The sequence below is a fragment of the Myodes glareolus genome, chromosome 10 (genome assembly GCF_982192425.1).
Source record: "Myodes glareolus chromosome 10, mMyoGla1.1, whole genome shotgun sequence".
NCBI classification, from domain to species: domain Eukaryota; kingdom Metazoa; phylum Chordata; class Mammalia; order Rodentia; family Cricetidae; genus Myodes; species Myodes glareolus.
The window spans coordinates 10,918,121-10,934,723 of record NC_142035.1 but is presented as its reverse complement, the minus strand read 5'-3'; the positions used below and the strand labels follow the sequence as shown (position 1 = coordinate 10,934,723).

Sequence of the window (16,603 nt, the reverse complement as noted above, 5' to 3'; positions counted from 1 at the left end):
GCTATCTGCACTTCTGACTTTTAGGGTATTCCAGAAACCCACAGTGTCACACGAAACATTCTGGACCTCTGCAAAAGCTGCCAGTGTTCTTAGCCACTGAGCCATCTCTTCTGGCTGCCCTCATTAATTTTTATTTACTTTTAAATTTGATTTGATGTGTACAAGTGTTTCTCCTGTGTGTATGTTTCCATACTGTGTGCGTGCCTGATGCCCACTGATACCAGAAAAGTGCTTTAGATCCCAGAAAACTGGGTGGAGTTACAGATGGTTATGAACCACTCTATGAATGCTGTAACCGAACCTGGGCCCTCTGTAAAACAAGCAGCACTCCTAACTACTGAGCCATCTCTCCAACCCCTGTTAATTTTTATTTGTTAGTTTTGTTTTGTTTTGTTTCTCTGTAGCCTTGGAACCTGTCCTAGAACTAGCGCTTGTAGATCAGGCTGGTCTCGAACTCACAGAGATCCGCCTGCCTCTGCCTCCCGAGTGCTGGGATTAAAGACGTGCACCACCACTGTTCCCCCATTAATTTTGTAAGTAATGAGTTTCACTGCAGTATTTTCAAGCGTATGTGTTTGTGTGTGGAGTCTGTGTATGAGAGGGTAGCTTAGAGCTCGTAGAGGTCAGAGGACAACGTTCAGGAGTCCTTTCTTTCCATCGCTCAGCAAGCATTTTTACCACAGAGCCTCCTCTCCGGCCTAATTAATCTGTTGTTTTCTTGAGGTGGGGTCTTACTGTGTAGTGCTGGCTGGTCTGGAATGGGTAGTGCAGATCAGAGGCTCCAGCTTGAGGGCTGGGGCTGTAGAGTTGAGCCACTCTGCCTGCTCTCTCTGACATTAGGACAGGGTTTCCTAACAATTCCTGACAATCTAGGCTGGCCTCCAACTCACTATGTACCCCAGGATGACTTTGGACTCCTCATCTTCCTGCCTCTGACTTTCAAGTCCTGAGAATTATAAAACATGAGCCACAACACCTGGCTGTTTTTTCCCTGCCCCACAGGGGCTTGAGCCTAGAAACTTGGACAGGCTGGGCAAGCACTGTAGCGCTGACTGGCACCCTTGGCTCTGTGATTTCTAGCTTTAATAAGCCCTCAAGGGGTTTGCCTTCTACCCTGTCTGCTCTGGTGCCACTTCAAGGAGAGAGCGCCCATTCCAGGAGCTTGGACTTTGTTTGCGGTGGTGTCACTGGCTGGCTCTGTAGACAAGGCTAGCCCCCCAGTATGGTTGAAGTTCTCATGGCAGTAACTCAATCGTCTGGAACAGTCCTGGCCTGCAGGTCACCAAGGTGCAGGAATGTGGCCCTTCAGAAACATTTCTGATGGCTCCAGTCACTCCCTACAGCAGGGCAAGGCTCGCGGAAGGCATGCCGACAATGAGCCCCCGAGAGGCTCAGTCTGCATTTCTGTGCTGTGTCATCTGTGAGGAGAGACGCTGGCACTGGACCCAGTACAACCACCAATGCCTATCAGCACAGCCTTCTTCTCCGTCCGGATTCCCAAGATGCTTAAGGACGTGAGAGCAAATAGCACTCATTCCTTCATTTCTAATACCTGAGCAGACTGCTCTCAGCGCGAGCACACAGCCTCCACCGAGTTCTTCTAGAACATACCTTTAGTTCCCAGGCTACCTGACCAGGAGGGCCGGAGATCCTAATCAGACTATTTCCAGTGACTTGTCTCAGGTGTGTGCCCTCACCGACTGTCCAAATGTGTGCTTAGTGACTCAGAAACTCAATCATTAACTTAGCAGAGAGCTGGAGAGCATGGGTGAGGAGGGCTGGAGGGCAAGTCAGAGTGCCTGCCTTCCAAGCATGCCAGGACAGTGCCGAACACGGGCAACAGTGCCATCCACATGGCTTCCCAGGGAGATGGGAGCGATCTTTGACTCGGTTGGAATCAGAAAGCGGCTACAACTCCGTGACCCACACAGGGTACCACTTCTTTGGGTGAGTCACGGGGAACCCTCTGGTCTCCAAACCCACAGGGGACTGGTGAGATGGCTCAGCAAGGAAAGACACTTACCACCAGTCCTGATGCCTGAGTTTGATCCCCCAGATCCACGTAGCGGAAAGAGAAAGCTGACTCCTGAAAGTTGGCCTCTGACCTCCAAATTCATACCATGGCACACATAGTACCTACATACACATACATAAATAAATGTGAAAAATTCAGAAAATAAGTAAAAACACATGGGGCTTGGAGTTACAGCCCAGTTGGTAGAGCGCTTGCCCAGTGGCCACAGCGTTCACAGCGTTAACTCAGCCCTTTGGTACATGTCTGGTTGTCAGCATTCTGGAGGTAAAGGCCAGAGGGTCAGGGGTTCAAAGGTCATCCTCAGCTACATAACAGATTTGAGGCTGACTTGAGCTACATGAGACCTTATTAATAAATAAATTTTTAAAAAATTTTATTTATTTTTATTTCATGTGTCCTAGTGTTTTTGCCTGTATGTCTGTATGAGGGAATCAGACCCCCTGGAACTGGAGTTATAGACAGTTGTGTGCTGTCATGTGGGTACTGGGATTTGAACCCAGGTCCTCTGGAAGAGCAACCAGTACTCTTAACTACTGAGCCATCTCCCTAGTCCCTGAATAAATTAACTGATACACATTGGCAGGGATAAAAGTCCACACTTGTAATCCTGGTACCTAGAAGCTGAGGCAGGAGGATTGAGAGTCAGCGATCTCCCTGTGCTCTCTGTAAGAACACCTGTCTCAAAACCACAGGCACACTTTTTTTATTCATTTATTTTATTATTTTGTTTTGGTTTTTTGGTTTTGATTTTTCGAGACAAGGTTTCTCTGTGTTACAGTCCTAGCTGTCCTGGAACTAGCTCTTGTAGACCAGGCTGGCCTTGAACTCAGAGGCCTCTGCCTCCCGAGTGCTGGGATTAAAGGTGTGTGCCACCACCGCCCAGCTTTATTCATTTATTCATTGTTTTGCCTTTTTAATCGAGGAGAGTGTGCATGCCATGGTGTGCGTAGATGACAGAGGACAGCTTTGTGACGTCAGTCTTCCTAGCCACCTTTAAGTAGGTTCTGGGGTTGTACTCAGCACATAAATTCATCTTTATACACTGGGCCATCTCATTGGCCTAAATATTAATTTATTGCTTTTTATTTACTTGTGAGTGTATATGTGCATTTGCCATTGTACCACACATGTGGAGGTCAGAGAACAATCTGTGGGAGTCAGTCCTCTTCTCCTTTATGTAGGTCCTGGGGATGGAACTTGGCTCATAAGGCTTGGCAGCAAGCGCCTTTATAAGACCAGCTAAGCCAGCCCAATTCTGATCAGAAAATTCTGAACACACACACACACACACACACACGATCCACTTGAATGTGCAGTTAAGCTTCCTGCACAGGCGCACACCGGCAACACAAGCAAAGCTCTCCCGACTGTGGTCCTCCCAGCCCCTGCAGAAGGCCACAGGAAAGCCCGTGTGGCTCTGCTGCCCCTGGAGCCTGTTCCCTGGGAGCTGGCCTCAGTGCCCTCCTCCCCAGGAGGCCTTGGCTTGTGTTCCCAGTGCCCGTGCCCAGTGGGGCTGGCGTGTGCCTCCAACAGCCGGGCACACAGAGCCAAGGAAGCCGGAGAAAATCCGTGGTAAAGGGAGAAGCGCCAACAAGCAGCCGGGCTGGGCAGCTGGCCAGGCGGGCCAGGCACCTCCCGCCTCTGCTCCTCAAGTGCAGACATCCTGCTGGACTGCCCACTTACTGCGGGACTCCCAGGGGAACTCAGGCCCCTTAGGAACCCTGCATACAGTCTTAAAACCAGCATGTTGAGCCGAAGAATATGGTCCTGATTGGAAGGCTGGCGGGCCGGAAGGGGGAGGTGAAGCCGCTCTTGCACCAGTGTGCCCCTGCATTGCCGTCTTTGGGAGCTCGGTGGCTGTTCTGTGACTAGACCAATGCAGCTTCCGACCGCAGCATTTTTTTTTCGTTCCTCATTTAGCTGTGCTAAGATAAACCGTGCTTAAGAGTGGATGAAATATTTAACAGCGGCCATGCATAATTCATGGCCTGGTTGATGCTCCTTTCCGGCCCTCAGCCTTGCCCTCATTAGGGCTGCTCAGACAACCAACCGTCTTCCGTCCTTGACATCTGCCTGGCTCGACTTTTCTTCCCAATGCTAATTGTTCTACATTTTTCTTGCTGACAGGTAGATATGATCGTGTCCCCTTGGTTTGTGTCTCCATGCTGGGCATCTACCTAACAGAGGGCTTCACACTTAGGAAAGAAATCTACCTAGGGACATGGAACCCCCGAATCACAGTGCAGCACCCAATATTGTTTCATCTACAGGAAACCAAAGCAAAAACTACAGTTTGTTGGATTCCTGTCTGACCCTTGGGCTTCAGAACAGAAGCAGAGGCCCTGTGGTGGTGCATGCAATTAATCCCAGCACTCAGGAGGCAGAGGCAGGCTGATTTCTTGAGTTTGAGGCCAGCCTGGTCTACAGAGCAAGTTCCAGGACAACCAGGGCTACACAGAGAGATCCTGTCTTAAAAAACAAAAAAACAATGGAAGGGGGGGAAACAGGCGTGGGGGCTAATGAGATGGCCCAGTGGGTGAGGGGATGGGGGGCTAGTGAGATGGCCCAGTGGGTCAAGCTGAGTTAATTCTCTAGGAGCAATATGGTGGAAGAAGAATAGATAGACTCCCATGAGTTAACCTTTGACCTCTGACCTCCATATGGGCACCATGGCCTGTGTGTACCCATACACACATCTTCATAAATAAATGATAAAAATTAACATTAGTTAATTAGTTTAGTGTAGTTTGAGACAGGGTCTTACGTGGTCCAGGCTGGTGTAAAACTCAAAACATAGTAGAGGATGACCTTAAACTTCTGATCCTCCTGCCTCCACCCCTGGAGCACACATCAGCCTTTCCAGCCAGTGTCATGGTAGGAATGAACCCCAGGTTTCGTGCAAGGGAAGCTCTCTTCCTACAGGGCCCTGTCCCCTGGCATCCTCCTGAACTGTGTTTCTGTGTTTGAGCATTACTTGTGAAAAGTAGCCCAGCCATGGGTGGTGACTCACACGTGTGATCAGAAGTTCAAGGTCGTCCCCAGTTACACAGCAAGTATAAGGCCAAAATGAACTGCATGAGACCCTGTCAGGAAGGAAGGAAGGAGAAAGAGAGGACAGAGAAGGGGGAGACCCTGTCAGGAAGGAAGGAAGGAGAAAGAGAGGACAGAGAAGGGGGAAGGGAGAGAGGGCAGGAAGGAAGGAGGGACCAAAGGGAGGGAGAGAAGTCTCCCTTTTTCTTTCTGAAAACCAGCATCTGCTTCCACTGGCAATTGGTCCTCTGGGGATTCTCCTGAGGAGACACTGGGCATGTGCTGAGAGGGGTCTTCTCTGCAGCCTGGCCCCAGGCACGTGTCGAGAGGGGGCTTAGCTGCAGTCCGGCACTGCAGTGGCAGAGATAACCTGAAAGAGTCACCCACAGTTCTTCCGAGCTGTGCTCAATGTTGCCTGCGATACAGGTGCATGCTGGGAAGCTTGGGCAGTCACCTCTGTTTAGGTTGCATGTTTCATCTGATTTGTTTTGGAGATAAGGTCTCACTATGTAGCACAGGTTAGCCTCCAACTAATAATCAATCATCTCAACTTAACCTCCCAAGAGCTAGAAATACAAGGATAAACCAAAGGTTGGGGTCACATGATCATCTGAGTATCATGATTTTTTTGTTTTTACATTTTTATTTTATGTGTTTGTATACGCATGCAAGTATGCTATGGTGTGTGTGTGGGCTATCTCAGTGTTTTATCACCGTGGCAAGATGCTGTGGGACAATGGTTTGTACCCTGTCGATCGTATTTTAATAAAACATTGATTGATCAGTAGCCAGGCAGGAAGTATAGGCGGGGTGACCAGGCAGGAAATAGAGGTGGGGGTAACGAGAATTCTGGGAAGAGGGAAGCTTAGTTTGCAGTCATGACCCAGACACAGAAGAAGCAAGATGTGACTGCCTCGCCGAATAAGGTACCGAGCCACATGACTAATATAGACAAGAATAATGGGCTAATATAAGTTATGAGGGCTAATAAGAAGCCTGAGCTAATGGGCCAATCAGTTTATAACTAATGTAGACCTCTGTGTGATTTCTTTGGGACTTAACAACCGCAGGAACCAAGCAGGACAGAAACCTCAGTCAACAGCAAGACATCATAATCATGCAACTCTTATAAAAGAAAACATTTAATGGAGGCTGGCTTACAGTTTAAAGGTTTAGTCCATTATTGTCACAGCAGCGAACATGGCAGAATGCAGGCAGACATGGTGCTGGAGAAGGAACTGAGAATTCTACATCTGGATCAGCAGGAAGCAGAAAGAGAAGGACACTGGGCTTGACTTTGGCTTTGGAAACCTCAAAGCCCTCCAGCAGTGGCATACTTCCACCAAAGGCCCCGCCTACTCCAAGGCCACACCTCCTAATCCTTCTCAAGTGGAGTCACTCCCCAGTACCTAAGCATTCGAATAGATGAGCCTAGGAGGGCCATGTGTATTTAAACAAGGCGGAAGTCAGAGGACAGCCTGAAGGAGTCTGTGGAGTCTGCTCTCTCCTTCCTTCCACCATGTGGGTTCTGGGGATTGAAGGCAGGTCATCAGATTTGGTGCAAGCGCCTGTATACACTGAGCCATTGTCCAGCCTGGACCGTGAATTTAGGGATGACTCTGATGTGGGGTCTTGCTATGTAGCTGGGCCTCAAACTTTCTGTCCTCTTGGCCTTGGCTTCCCAAGAGTGGGGACTGCAGCTTCATGTCCCTATTTTTTTTTAAAGATTTATTTATTTATTATGTATACAGTGCTCTGCCTGCACGTATGCCTGCACGCCAGAAGAGGGCAGCACATCTCATTATAGATGGCTGTGAGTCATCATGTGGTTGCTGGGAATTGAACTCAGGACCTCTGGAAGAGCAGCCAGTGCTCTAAACTACTGAGCCATTTCTCCAGCCCCCAGTTTTTCTTTTTCACCTTCCAATGGCTTCTGAAATCACCACTTCTGTGGGCCGCTGACTCCCTCAGGCAGTTTAGTTTTCTTCTTCTTCTTTCTTTCTGTGGTGGTTTTCATGGGAATGTCTCCCCCAACCCCAATAGGCCCATGTGTGTGAATGCTTGATCCCCAGTTGGGAAAGACGAGGCACACATATGTCACTGGGGGTGGACTTTGAGGTTTCAGAAGCCCAAGCCAGGCCTAGTGTCTGTCTCTTCCTGCTGCCTGTGGATCCAGATTAGACTTCTCAGCTACCATGATGCCTGAGTGCTGCCGCATTCCCCACCACGATGATAGTGGACTGAATCTCTGAAACTGTAAGCCAGTCCCAACTAAACACTCCCTTTAAAAGAGTAGCTGTGACCATGTTGTTTCTTCACAGCAATGGAAACACAGCTAAGACACTCTCTTTCCTCATTTTTAGGCAGCCTCACTGTAATCCTGGCTGGCCTTGGACTCACAGACCTGCCTCTGCCTCCCAAATGCAGAGATTAAAGATGTGGGCCACCATACTCAGTTTCTTCTCCCTTTTTCAGACAGAGTTTTATGTAGTCCAGGCTGACACCACAAAGCTGGTGTTGAAGCTCTGATTCTTCTGTCTCCCCGTCCCGAGTGCTGGGATTACAGAAACAAGTCAGTTTGTGTGTGCTGGGAATGGAACTCGGGGTTCCGTGCACACTAGGCAGCCCTGAACTACACACTGTGAACAGGAGAGGTGCCTAGGGTTGGAGTCACAGGTCAGGGAGGCTGCGCACAAGGAAGGAAACCTCAAACTTCAGCCGTTTGAGATATGCCACTGTCTCCTCTGTCAGATGGTGGACACACCCATGATCAAGACAAATACAGCAGCCTTCCTGGGGACCAGGCTCTTCCGTCCTGTCCCAGGAAAGAAGACGTGGAGGCGGGGGGGGGGGGGGGGGGGTGTAAGATCTCAGCAGATCAAGCACTTGCTGCCCAAGAATGAGAATGCAAATTCAAGTCCCCGGGGCCCTGTAAGTGCCCGCTGGATACAGCAACTGCCCGTCATCCTAGCATTTGGGAGCAGAAACAGGATTCCCTGGGGCAACTAGCTAGCTGACTAACCTAGGCAAATGGCAAGCCTGGGATTCCCGTGAGAGACTCTGCCTCAGAGAATAAGGTGGAGAGACACCCAGAAAGACTTCCAACGTCAGCCTCTGGCCTACACACACACACACACACACGGCCGGGTTTGCCTGTGCACATACTACACCCACACATGTAAACATGCATGCACACACACACCACACATAATAAAAGAAAAATGTTTCTGAGGCTATGGGAAAAATTCTACCACCTTCTCCTCAACATCACATTAGGAACAACAGCCATCAGGACACCACACTGGCCTGCTCAGGCTTCACGTTGGCCAAATCCCCAAGCACACTTGGTAAAATGACTCAAGGCACTTGCTGCCAAGCCTGGCAACCTAGAACCTAGAACCTAGAACTCCTGTGGCGGAATAAGAGACTGGACTCTGGCTAACTGTCCTGTGACCTCCACCTTCATGCTGTGGCACACGTGTGCCTATGCCCCCCTCCCATACATATATATTCATAAGTATTTTAATGACTCCCCGGATGGTTTATTACTGCCTTGGAACACCGGGGATCCTGGGTCACTTTTATGTCTGAGGCAGACCTCTATCTACGCTGCCGTCTGTCAACATTACGTCAACAATGAACTTCATCTACGTGTGTCAGGAATGTGTGAGAGGTTGCTGCCGCTCTGTTAGAACTGTCCTGGGGTCAGGGGGACCAAATGTCTTGAGTAGAGGGTGTGTCCTGGCGAGGCTCAGGCCTCCTCCAGGTGCATTCAGGAGGGTGCAGGGACACTTGAGGCCTGCAGCCCAGACTCCTGAACACCAGATGCTCTTGGTCACAGTGAGGCCACCTACTTCCTTCCTGGCCAGCTGGAGGGACCTCTGCTGTCTCCTAAGCCTTTCTCCATCTCCGAGTTTTCAGCTCTCATAAAGAGCCGGCCCTGTGACATCGAGTGTGCCCTAGAGAAACAAATCCCTTTGCTGAACTCCCAAGCAACTAATGGAACCACCGCCCAAGCTCTGAGAGGGTGCCATAATAGATATGTCCACCAGGGGGCAGGCATAGCCAGGACAAGTCAGAATTTGCCATCCTTGGTCTCCACAGCACAGCGCCAGGTGCCGGCTCTGCAGCCTGGCAGGGGCCGACCAGCCTGCATAATCGGGCGGGCCATTATATCTCTGGTTCACTGGGAATCCTCTTTGTAGAGACCCCACAGAGTTCACTGAATCCCTCCCCATCATCCTCCAGGGTATCGGTTTCTCTAGTCTCCACAGCAGCCCCTGGCACACCCACATACTGCAGTGTCTCAGAGGACCCAATGGATGCTTGCTCATCAAGACCCTGCCCGGCAGGTTCACCCGTTAACGTTGTGACCTGGCCAACTGTGCCCTCTCTTGAAAACACCAGCTTGTCCATTCTGCTCCCAGTGTAGTGCAGAGTGAGGTGAGGCTTTCTCTCTGTCAGACGCTCTGAAGTGGCGTCTACATGGTGAGTACCCAGCAGCCCTTAGCGCACTGGCAGGCCGCAGCGCAGCAGCGTTAGGTAATGAAGGAAAGGAGGCTGACAGAGGTTAAGCGACTCCACCAAGATCACACAGGGTAGCCGTGCAGGCAATTTTCAAACCCACATAGGTTAGGTCCACCCGCTGTGTGGTGGCCACTAGAGTTCCTTCCAAATCTGCCTGCCATATTCAAGAGGACCTAGATAGCTGAGGTAGCATATACCTTTAATCCCAATACTCAGACAGCCAGGGCACCTCAGAGAGACTGTTTTAAAAACCAACCAACCAACAAACAAACCAAAAAAAAAACAAAAAACAAAAAACCCAAACCAAAAACAACAGTAACAAAAAAGAGATATCCCAGAACGTGAGGACAGTTGTGTGGACCAGGCTGGCCCCAAACTCTGAGATCTGCCTGCCTCTGCCTCCTGCGTGCTGAAACTATAGATGGGCTCTACCACATCGGCCTCCGCTCTTGTTTAAAAAGAAAAGAATTGTTTATTTTGGGTGTGCACATTGTCACAGCACAAGAGTAGAGGTCAGAGGTCAACTTGCAGAAATCAGTTCTTTCCTTCCACTATGTGGGTCTCGGGGATCCAAGTCAAGTCCTCAGGGCTGATGACAAGATTACCTGACAGGGATCTCACCAGCCATGATTTCAGCTTTTTCTGGGGGCTCGCTGAGACCGCTGGAGGCAGCTATTCATGTATTTTGTGCAGAAAAGCTGTCTGTGTGATATGGTCACACGCCAGCTCCCCCTGTGGCTGAGACCTGGCAGGCATACGCAGTAGCCATCCAGGGCCTGACTGATGGTGAACCTGCTGGAGAGAACTGAGTCCATTCCTGTTCACTCCAGTTAGGGCACTGTCGGCCAACCGGAACACACATTCTGCCTAGGTTCAGCTTGTTGAGCCAATGAGTTTACTGGGGTTTCAGTTTATGAGGTAGGAACCGAAGTGACCCCAAATCAGCTGCGGCCTGTGAGCTACTTTTCCATTGTGTTTAAAACGCCACGGCCAACGGCGACTTAGGCAAGAACGCGGGGTTTGACTTATTGTTCCAGAGGAGGGGGCCATAACAGCCACGGCCACAGGCAACCAGAGCTGGAGGCTCAGAGATCGGCACTCTGCTGCACACAGGAAGCAGGAAGAGCAAACAGGGAGTAACCTGGCTGATGTACTTCCTCCTGCAAGGCTGCACCTCCCAAAGGTTCCATAACCCCCTCCCAAACAGCACCACCAACCGGAGGACAAGTGTTCAAATATGTGAGCCTATGGGGGGGCATTTCTATCTCAACCACCGCACCCGACATGGGAGATGACTTCCCTAGACCTGCGTGGATGGAGTCCCCGTCATTATCTGCCTGTGGTCTACACACTCTTCAGACCACAGACCACAGGAACAGAACTGCGCACAGCTGGGGAGGGGCTGGCTGGGATCTCAGGCGAGGGTCCAGACTCTCCCTAGATCTTTCTGAGACAGAACAGCCGCAGGCCCGATCGAGGGACCCCTGTGGATGGTCACAGTTGCGCTGGTCAAGATGGCAGTGGCGGCTAGGTGTGTCTGGTGTCAGACTATCCCTGATTGGGTCCTGGTCTCCGAGGCGTGGCCTAACCTCTCCGCTCCTCCGCCCCGCCTCCACCTCGTACAATGGGAACACGGCAGGGCTGACCTTCTCACTGGTGGGATGGGGACCCGGTGAGCTGAGGACAGTGCCTGGCACATGGTGACACTTGGGCCACTGATGTGATAACACTTGCAGGGCCTGGAAGTGCCACCGCTGAGGAAGTCCAGAGAGTGATACAGTGAACTGACCCTGGGTCATCCAAAGCTCAACGCTAAGGCTCCTCCCCCACCCCCACACCAATTAACTCAGAGTGTCTGGAAGAGGTCCGTAGCCAAGCCTGCTGACTTAGTTCAATCTCTGGGATTTACATGGTGGGAGGAGAGACCTGACTCCCACAAGTTGTCCTCTGACTCCCACACCTGCACACCCACACACAACAATAAATAAGTAAATGCAATCAAAATTAAAATGTGACATAAAAAAGTTTCCACTGTGCACACAAATCTGGGAAGCATGGCTAGGCCACAACTTGCATGGGTTTTTTTGTTTGTTTTGTTTTGTTTTTCGCTCTTTGAGATAGGTTTGTATACATATCAAGGCCTCAAATTTGATGTGTAGCCAAGAATGCCCTTAAATTTCTGACTCTCCTCCACCTCAAGTGGGGGCTTTTACAGACAAACAACCACCACAGGGCTTAGACCTGTGTGTAGAGGTCAAGAGAACCTTGAAAAGCAGGTTGACAACCATTGTAGCCCTAGAGGTAAAACCAGAAGGTGCTGGAGCGGAAGGGCGTGGCCTGGGGCACAGCTTGGGGTCCCCGGGAGACTCTGCCAGGGCAGAGACCGGCAGACACCCCCAACCACCCCACCCTGCTATCGCCACCCCGTATTTGCGCATTCGCACTCCCATCCCCAGGCCTTGCTGGGGCCCCGCCCCCAACCGCACAGACAGACCTCTTAAACCCGCTGCAGTTCTGAGCCCCACTTGGGCGCCAGAGGGAGCTCCAAGGGATTGGCCCGGCTCCTTCCCACAGCTGGTTCAAACTGGTTTGGGCAGGGTGCGGCCTCTGCAGGCTTCATTCCAGGCCTCAGGCGCACAGCACTTCCCAGGCCTTTCCAAGGGCTGAGGAGCCTGGGCAAGACCTCTATTAGCAGGGCCTGAGGGCGGGTCGCAGCTCCGCTCCCTCTGGCAGGCTAGACGTGGTGCAGGGCAAATTCAACCCTTTGTTTAAAACCTTCCTGTGGCTTGGGCAGGGTCCCTGGCACAGGGGGGCCAGGTGAAGCTCTGAACTAGGGTGGCTCTCAGACTTTGAATATCAACACCGATCAATGGCATCGGTTTCTAGAAGCACAATGATTGCTAGCTCCCAGCTCTACCCGGAGTGTGATAATTTCCCCAGAAAAGCCTCCCCAAGCCACTCACATTTTACAGTTAAGAGTCCAGGTCGGTTTTTTGAGACAGGAACTCATCTAGCCCAGGCTAGCTGCAAACTTAAAAACATTAATCCTCCTGCCTCTGCCTCCCAAGGTCACGCTAAAGGTTGGCTATTATAACTAACTCACTAAAGAAACAGACCCCAAATATTCAAACGTTGAGCACACTCCTCCCCAGCTTCCTCTCTCTCAGCCCAAAATCTGCCCCTCCACAGCATCGTGCCAGGCCACAGCTGAAGCCACGCACGATGTAGCCTTGCCGGGTGACAGCAGAACACACTGCCAGACCTCAGCCACTCACTTGGAGCCACCCAAGGGCAGTTGGGCTCTTTTAGCTGTCCTCAGCCCTGGCCGGCTTGTTAGACAGCAGGTGACCGTGTGACCAGAACTAGGAAAGTCGTAACTATGATGGATGGATGGATGGCCACGTGTGCCTCGGTGGATTTCTATAATAGGAATTCAAGCACCTGGGATTCTGCCAAGAATTTTCTAGAAGACGCTGGCCGGAAGGTCACAGGGAACAGATGGATATGGAAACCCAGCAGCCACACATCTGGGGGAGGAAAGCTACCATCGCTAGAGCACACAACAGTCAGATGAAGTGCGCTTAGATGCCTAGGGTGCCAGATAGAGTATAATGCATACACAGTGGGGAGAAAGGACGAGGGCAGTGGGTATTTATTCTCAGCCCTAAGATCAGCCCATTGGAAAATAAATGTAATATTTTAAAAGACATCAGCTGGAAATTCAACACTAGACTACAGTTTGACTCTTTTGCCTTTTGAATTTTCCCATTTGTATTGTAGGGAGGCGGCCCCACTCTTCAGTCCAGGTGATCCTCCTGCCTGGGCGGCTCACAGTCAGAGCTTCCTTTCCTTTCCTTTCCTTTTCTTTTCTTTTTTCTCTTTTTTCTTCCTCTTTCTTCCCTCCCCCTCCCTCCCTCTCTCCCTCCCTCTCTCCCTTCCTCCCTCCCTCCCTCTCTCTCTTCCTTCCTTTCTGAGACAGACCCTCACTTTGCAGCCCAGGCTGGCATCAAACTCACTGTAGTCTTCCTGCCTCAGCTTCCAGGTTGTTGGAATTATGGGAAGGAGCCACCAAGGAGTGTGATTCACCAAATTCCCTCCTGCAGCTTTTTCAAACGTGTGCTATATTTTTACATCTGTTACCTTTCCTTCCTTCCTTCCTTCCTTCCTTCCTTCCTTCCTTCCTTCCTTCCTTTCTTCCTTCCTTCTTGGTTTTTCGAGACAGAGTTTCTCTGTGTAGCCCTGGCTGTCCCATTTCTCACTTTGTATACCAGGCTGGCCTTGAACTCAGAGATCTGCCTTCCTCTGCCTCCAGAGTGCTGGGATTAAAGGCATGCACCATCACTGCCTGGCGTTAATTTTATTAGTATGGGTGTTCATGTAATAGGTGCATACATGCCACCACAGGTGTGTGGCGCTCATAGGATAACTTCAAGAAGTCGATCTCGCTCTGCGTGTGGGTCCCAGTGGTCTAATCCAGGTCCTTAGGTTTGGTTGCAGGCACCTTCCTTTTCCGGGCCGCCTCACCTGCACCATTTTACTTTTGTGAGAGGGATTGGAACTGATTTTAAAAGCTGGAAGGACACACACACACACACACACACACACTGAATAAATACTTGTAAAATAAATAAAAGCTTCCTGGAGGAGAGCTGCCTACCCGCTACCCCTAAAATGGGCTCCTCATTTCCAGGACTCTTAATTAGGTCTTTTGTGGGGGGGTGGGGAGGCTGCTTTTGTGACAAGATCTTACAAGGCCAAGACTGGTCTTGAACACCCTATGTATGTAGCCAAGGGTGACTAACTCTTGATCCCCTTGCTTCTATCTGGGAAGTGCTGTGAGCAACAACACCTGGTCTGGTTTAAAAGCTCCGTGTGGGTTTTTGCCATGCAGCGGGAGCTGGCGTGCAAGGAACCGGGCTGTTGAAAATGCACGCAGATACCCGGGTGTGCTCCGAGCGTCCCAGCTTTGCGGGTTGCAGCCGTTGCAGTGCTCACTTGCTGCCACTGGGCGGCGCTGTGTGCTCGGCCGGCGCTGGGTCCTGCGCTCGCACCTGCTCCGCCTCCGCCAGGCGGACCTCGGGACCTTAGCGGGCCAGAACAGGACATCCTCCAGATGTGGCACTCGGACGACCAGCTGAGCCGGTGGGACACACGAGTTCGCGTTCTCTCTGATCCCAGAGCCCGGACAGAGGTAAGGGCGGAGAACCCGGCGGGGCAGCGCGGTCGCCAGATTGCATGTCGGGGGCCTTGAACCGAGAACGACCTCGGCTTCACCATGCCGTCAACAGGGTTGGGGACAGGAAGTCACTTTTCCAGACTGTGGCTGCTTGAAGCTACCCAGAGATGCGTCTGACACTCCTCTCCCCCCTACTCCAGCCCCGTTGCAGAGACCAAGAGACCCTCCCAGGTCCATCACCACACCACTCGGATCGTCTCCACCCAGGTACCGTCCCGGGACCCTTCTCCACCCGGACCCTTTTCCACTCAGGGCTCATATTGTCTCCCCCTAGTCCCATCCCCATCTAGGACCCATCCCCACCTGGGACCCATCCCCACCCTGGTCCCATCCCCACTTGGGACCCACATCCCCTCCCCCTACTCCCAGTCCTACCTAGGACTCACACCCCCTCCCCCAACTCCCATCTCCAACAGGGACCCGTCCCCACCCTGGTCCCATCCCTACTACCTAGGACTCATCCTCATCTGAGATCCATCCCCACAACAGTCTCATCTCTGCACAGGGACCCCAGCAACCCCAGGTTTCCAGTGCAGCAGACTGAGAATGTCCAGAGTTACCACCTGGTGTCACACAGGACCCTGAAGGCAGGACCTGGTTCAGCTGCAGGGTCTTAGCCCCCTCAGCTCTCCCCCAGGCTGAGCCAGATGCCAGGAACGGTGTGTAGGCCACGTGGGTTCCAGGAAGCCTGGAGGCCCTGGGCAGCTATGGTTGCTATGAAGAAAAATATGCATCCTGGTCACAGGTTCTATTTTAAACACATAAAAACAAAGTAGATCTCAGCCTGGTGGTGGTGACACACGCCTTTATTCTCAGCACTCGGAAAACAGAAGCAGGAGGATATCTGTGAGTTCGAGGCCAGCCTGGCCAGCTAGTTCCAGGACAGGCACCAAAGCTACAGAGAAACCCTGTCTTGAAAAAAACCAAAAAAAGGAGATCTCAAACTGGACTCCAGCTGTGGTGGGTGGTCTATTGCGGTGTATGAATGAAGTCACCTACCCAAATTCTACACCCACTCTCTTTTAAGACTCCCACAGTGGGACCGAGTGTTTGAAATAAAGAGTGGAGCTGTTGATATGAAGCAGTTGATAGAGAGCTTGGAGGAGTTTGATGTATAACAAACCCCTGTCTCAGAAACCTCAGGGCTGGGGGCTGGAGAGATGGCTCAGCGGTTAAGAGCATTGCCTGCTCTTCCAAAGGTCCTGAGTTCAATTCCCAGCAACCACATGGTGGCTCACAACCATCTGTCATGAAGCCTGGTGTCCTCTTCTGGCCTGCAGACAGAATACTGTATACATAATAAACAAATAAATAAATATTAAAAAAAAAAAAGAAAAGAAACCTCAGGGCTGGAGTTGTTGGTCCCGTGTAGAATTCTTGTCTGCTGTGTACAAGGCCCTGGGTAGTACCATGTACCATTCCCAGCAGTACACACACACACACACACACACACACCAATAGAGATAGCAGTTCATTTGAAGGGGGCCAGCACAGCTCAGTGGTAGAGACCTGCCTTGAACACTCCAGGCCCCGGATTCCGTCCCTATCTTCAGCAATGTAAGAAATGTAATGAGGGACTGGAGAGACGGCCGGCCCAGTGCCTGAGTGCACCCACACTGGATGGCCTGTAACCCCAGCTTCAGGGGTCTGATGCCGTCTTCTGGCCTCTATGGGCACTGCAGACACCTGAAACACAGACAAGAGGCCACGCACGCGCGCGCACACACACACATGTACACACATACACTCAAAACTTTTAAAAATAAATCTAAAAA

The 16,603-nt window shown here is 51.2% G+C and overlaps 1 long non-coding RNA gene across 1 annotated transcript; it reads left to right on the top strand.

The window, feature by feature from the left end:
- Window positions 1-14,626: 14,626 nt before the first annotated feature.
- On the top strand, window positions 14,627-16,144 carry LOC125404916 (uncharacterized). Its single transcript, XR_015004238.2, has 3 exons — window positions 14,627-14,783; window positions 14,980-15,035; window positions 15,334-16,144. It is a non-coding gene; the product is annotated as an uncharacterized LOC125404916 (long non-coding RNA).
- The last annotated feature ends 459 nt before the right edge of the window (window positions 16,145-16,603 follow it).